General features: G+C 36.7%; 1 pseudogene; it reads left to right on the top strand.

Moving 5' to 3' along the window:
• The first annotated feature begins 3,976 nt into the window (after positions 1 to 3,976).
• Positions 3,977 to 5,701, top strand: LOC104417012 (annotated as a pseudogene).
• Positions 5,702 to 6,042: the final 341 nt, after the last annotated feature.

Genomic DNA, 6,042 nt, shown 5'->3' with positions numbered 1-6,042 from the left:
TGAGAGAGGAGGAAGAAAAGGGAAAATTTTAGCGCACTCATAATCTAGATGCCTCACAAGCCAACTTAACTCTATTTTGCAATGCCGGTAAGTAATCGAAGCCTTTAATCGTCTGTTCAAAGGAATCATCGCAGTTAGGGCTTGAAATTCGGAATTCTTGGAGATTTGTGCGGCGAAGTCCGATTTTTGAGTCGTTGAGCTATGTAGTTTTGTAGAAATTATAGTTTATAGTATTGTGAAACTGTTGGATTTTACGGATCTTGATTTGAGCTTATAGTTTACCCGAAACAAAATTTTGAAATTTCTCATGCGCGTCCAGGACTTCGAGGCAGTATTTCATTGATATTCAGTTTGATTTTGGGTCGACTAAATAGGGGTTCTTGTAGTATATTAGAAGGGCTTTTTATTGACTATAAGTACGTTTGAAACAGGGTTCAGTGGAGAAAGTTATGGCATGAAAAAATTTTGCGCTTAAGCTCTACACTATGGATAGTTTTGAGAAATTGCTTTGGGTGAGGGATTTATTGGTGCATGGGAGTCGTTTTGTAAGTGTTCAAGCTTAGTTTAGTCAAGTCATGGTTGAGGTAACAATTTACTCGATTTTAACATTGATAAGATCGCGAGTTTGACGATTTGAGTAATGTTTGTTATTTGGTCATAAATATTCTGAGATGAGTGGTGATATATATTCTAAGAATTTATAAAGTCATGTCTTCGAAATGACAAAGTTTGATATTTTATGAGATATGAATAAGTATATTTGTTGCTTAAAATTTGGATCGGGCATTTGCTACATTTTGGTATTTGTGAATGATGTAAGAATTGGATTGTGGAAAATATAATCTATTTGAGGAACGAAGATAAGAAATATTGTATATTTTGGGTTCGCGAAACCCTTTTACAAAAAGCTCTTGATTTTGAGAGATATCAATTTGTGAAATGCTTTATGATATGCATTTGATTTATTTCGGTTTGTAAAATCAATTTATGAGATGAGTCTTGGAATGATTTGAGAAATATTTTATGAAAAGTATGAGTTGCGTTACAAAAGATTATGTGGTTGATTTATAAAATATATTGTGATATATTAAATGATTTATGGATTTGGCATCGTGGATTATGGAAGATGCTGTAGTGAATTGGTATTGATGCTCAATATCACTTTGTGAGCCCAGTGAGGGGCTTGTGGGTATATGCATATTGGTCTAGGATATGCTTATAAGCTGAGCCACCGGCTACTAATAAGTGAAAGCCTTGCCAAAGGGGATCTTGGTCGCCTCGTTACCAGGCGTTGTATTATGACCATGGTTTGAAATTTTGCAACGGATTGGTCAATGGAGTGGACCATTAACAGGTAACAAGAGTTTGGTTAATTGAGCTAATCATTGACATGTGATTTGAGTTTAGTGAATTAAATAGACCATCAATATATGATTTGAGATTAGTCGTTGGAATAGACCATCGACGTGTAATTTCATTATACCATTTATATGTGGCATGAGATTAACTAATAGAATGGATCATTGGCGTGTAAATTAATGAGACTGATCAATGGATTTGACCATTGATGTTTGTTTTGATATTATTATAAAATGATTATTTCTACTATAAATATTGCCATGTTTTTTTTTTTTTGTGACTCGAGAACTACCGTACAGCCGGTAGTCGACGGTGTAAACCTGAGACAAACTGAGCCACCACCACAGACCCGATGCGAGTGAGTCACGCGAATGCGACGCCTCTGAGATTCGAACTCATCCCCTTCGTGAGGGGAAGAGAGCAAAATATTGCTATGTTGAACCATATGTAACCTATTCTTTTATTGTGTGTTTGTTACATCATGGATTTGGGTTTAAAAAGCTGTGGTTTGGTTTTGTAAATATGCACAGTGGGTGCTTGATCCGCTTAGAAGAGATGCACTACTCACTGAGTTGTCCTCTATTTGCCAATCTTTTTCAGGTTCCTCAGTTAACAATGAGTAATAGGAGAGCGATATCGATAAAGGGACTTTTAAGAGTTGGATTTTGGGAGCTTTTAGGCTACGTCCTTCAGGTGGAAGGATGGTCATTTCATCCCCCATTCATGATGGTTTTGGGGTGAGACATTTGTGGTATCAAAGCTTAGGTTATGATATTTGGATGAAGACTTTATGGGACATGGTGTGGTCGTGTGTTAGTCTTTTGTTAGACACTATAATGTATGTCTCATTTGGGTCAAGGTGTGTGCAAGGATGTTTAAGTGTGTGAAAGACCTTGTGAGTGCTATGAAAGTCACTATTGGGCTCAAATGGCCGTAATGTGCTGATTGAGCAAAATTTTGATAATCTCAATGTGACAAAGTATGGTATTACTATGGCAAGAAATGTTGAGTTAAGGAAATAGTTAAAAACATTGGTGTTAGTCTTGTAAAGCAGATTGCAAAATGTAACTGATGATGTCGTTGGAGATGGCACTTATGCCCCAAAATCCTCACATGAGCAATTTTTACTGAGGGAACAAGTCAGTTGCAATCGGGATGATTACAATAGACAAGGGACGTAGCTTCAACATGGCAATTAAGTAAAATGTTAATAGTTATAATATATTTTTTTCTTTTTTTAGGGTGTATGGAGAGGCCGAACTCTTTGACAAAGCGATTCATCTGTTTCTACTGATACAAAGGAAGGATATTGAGTAGAATGTTGTTACCTGCAATACTTTGATAAAGAGATATGGAAAATCTCTTAAGAATGAGATACGACAAATCTGGTCTAGGAGATGCAGAATATAGGAATTGAAGCAAATGCGATTACTTATTCAATAATAGTCGTGATATGGGGCAAGGAGGAAAAATTAGACTATGCAGCGACTTTTTTTTTCAAAAGCTAAGGAGTTCAAAGATTAAAATTGCTCGGGTGCTTTATAAAACCATGATTGTGACTTGCAAAAGAGCTGGCTGGTTGGTCATGCAATGAACATAGGCGCTCAAACAATATCCCTAGAGAGACCACAATAACATTTCTTGCTAAAGCTAGTCAGTTAGAGAATATCACTTGGATTTTTGTCAAGCTTTTGATGCGGGAGAGGTAAAGGCTATGGCAATATTTAGCCGCATGACCGAGCTACTTTCAAGGAATAGATAGTATGCCAACGTCATCAAGGTGTTTGATAAGATGAAACTTGCTAAATACTTTCTTGATTCCGATGGCATTGCTATCGTCTTGAATGCTTTTGGAAATCGCGAGAATTTGGAAAGGTAGATGCAATGTACGTGGAGTTGTAGGAAGAAGGATTCATTCTTTTTAGATGAAGTTCACTTCCATATGCTCAGAGTTGAAGGTGCAAGAAAGGACTTTACGATGGTAGAGTCTCTATTTCAAAGATTTGACTTTGATCATAACATTAACAACTAGAAGAAGTTACATCCTGTCGTGATGAGTATATACTAGAGAGCAGTTAAACTAAATGATGCATCCAGAATGATGAACAGGTTGAACAAGAGGCGTATCATCATATGACAATCTTAAAATGGCTAAGGCAGTTAGTTCCATAGAATTTCACTTGCTTGGCATTAGCAAACTTTAAAGGGCATATTGGAGTTGAGATAATCTTGCACGAATGGGAAATGGAAAGCATAAAAGTTCCAGGAAGTTCAAGCTGTGAAATACATCTATTTTGTTGATTTTTCTATAAATCATTTTCTTGAGGAAGTGTTTATTCTCCTCTTCAATGAAAGTGAGTCTAATTACCTACTAAATGCCACTTGCTCCATAGTACTGTTTAAAGTAGCTTCCTATTATATGTTTTGGTATATAAATTAGAAGCAAGGAACTTAATTTGTACTTGCCACTTACATCGTGGCTTTGAGGATATAAGTTGAACAGAGAATACTAGTGCATCTTGACCGTGGATTTAAATCCAACTACTCCGGTTTGATTCAACATATATGTTTCGACATTTTGTCTTCTAACTAAATTTGGACTATCCATTTGGCAATGATGTGGAGAAATAGGAAAGCTAGTCTATAAGATCTTGCCACTTTTACTGGTGGTGAAGTAATGACTAAAGAGCTTGGGATGAACCTCGAGAAGATAAATCTTAAGATTTTTGGATCTTGTAAGAAGGTCACAGTAGCTAAAGATGACAAAATTATCCTTAATGGTGCTAGTGACAAGAAGTCCGTAGAGGAAAGATGTGAACATAGTTCCACTATTGAGTTGAGCACTTCATATTATGATAATGTGAAATTGCAAGCAAAAATTAGCGAAACTTGAGATAGCTAGTATAAGCACTTAGAGGGGGGTGAATAGGTGTAAAAATATTTTCTCAAGATAAAAGAGCAATACTTAAGCAGACAATAGAAAGGAAGTTCTCCTTTTGTTAAAACAGCAAATTATGATCAAAGTAAAACAGAGAGTAGGGAAGAGAAAATGAACACAGAAATTATAGTGGTTCAGTTTATTCCAAGCCTACGTCCACTCTTCCGCACTGACAGCCCACTGGCTGGATTTCACTTTGAACAAAAGAGTTTTTACATCAAGGTTCTCCCTTGATTCCACAGTGTAGATACTCTACCACACTTCCTCAAGGTTTCTCAAGAATATGAACTCTCTTTTGCGTACAAGATTTCGCTTAGAAAATGAATTGACTAAGAACAAGGAGTTTCAGACTTTGGAATTCTTCTATCGCGCACACACTCGAACAACTGGAGCGTCTTCCTTATATACTTCTTTATGCCATCATACCCATTGGCACTTACCAAAGGAATTCTTCCAATCTTCCTGTTGGACAGAATCAATTAGGAAGATTATTCGAGCTATTTAAGGAACATGTCGATAGCCCATCAATCATGCTCGCCCATACAATTAGGATCTAGGTTTCCATAAGTAGAACCTTCCAAGTATACTTCGCCAATCATCGGATCCTTAATCTTTGAATCAATAAAGGATTTCGTTATGTCATATCCAGCCAAGAGATCTTCTCCAGTCGATAAGGTCAAATCCTTAACGAAACATCTAGTCCTGGTAGCCCTTCTTCGACGGATTAGAAATTGTCAATGAGAATAGACTTTGAGTCTTGAGTTTGGCAATCCAGAGGTCTTCAGACTTTAAATAGTAAAGTCTGCAAATCTTCAGACTAGACTGATGGAAACGTTTTGTCAGCTTCAAAATACTCCAGGAAGATTTCTCCAACAAAACTATCTAAAGGCATAGCTATCTTAAAGATCAAAAGAAGCTAAGTGAAGCAAAAGTAGGTGAGAAGAAGGATAAGGATTACTAACATCTCAAATGCTACAACAACAACTGGATACTAAGGTATAGTATCAGGTGGAGTTGCTGCTCTTCTTTATGCACCAAAAGAGTGGGACAAATTGTAAACTGCCAACTTTGATCAGATGTCAAGTGTCCAAACTATTTAGAATGCATTGAAGACATTTGTAAATAACATTGCTTACAATGCTAGAGTAAAGGGAGTTGTTGTTGTAAGGAAGCTCTTGGAGTAGGATAACCCCGACCTAGGATATGGTGTAGCAAAATGTGATTATTTGGTTATGGTGAAATATGGAGTTATTGAGCCATTAAAGGTTATTAGGATTGCTTTGGTTGATGCTACCAATATGTCATTCATATTGACAATGACCGAATCAATTGTGGTTAAACTCTCTAAGGATGAGAAAAATGGTGCATTAAATACCTACTGGCACGGGCGGCATGGACTATTAGACTTATAATTAATGGTGCATGCCAATTGAACTCACCAATCTTTATAAGGAAAAGGGTTTTGGTTAGGACCAAGGGTTTATGCCCATCTTATACAAGTTGACTTTTTATGACAAATGTGAATCTAGGATGGAGATATTGGAAGAAAATTGAATTGGTATAGTGCGAATAAGGGGAAGATCGAAGGTGGCAACTCTACTTATGCTTTGTTGAGGTCTATCATGGTGGACATTTAGACTATGGTGAAGTTTCAAACCTAAAACAAAGCTCTTTGCTCATGGTTCCTTGCAAGTATGTAACCAAAAGTTTGGACAAAGGAGTCACTTGAGCCACGAGAATATGTA

Source organism: Eucalyptus grandis, chromosome 6 (genome assembly GCF_016545825.1).
Source record: "Eucalyptus grandis isolate ANBG69807.140 chromosome 6, ASM1654582v1, whole genome shotgun sequence".
NCBI classification, from domain to species: Eukaryota; Viridiplantae; Streptophyta; class Magnoliopsida; order Myrtales; family Myrtaceae; genus Eucalyptus; species Eucalyptus grandis.
This window is presented reverse-complemented; position numbering and strand designations above follow the sequence as displayed.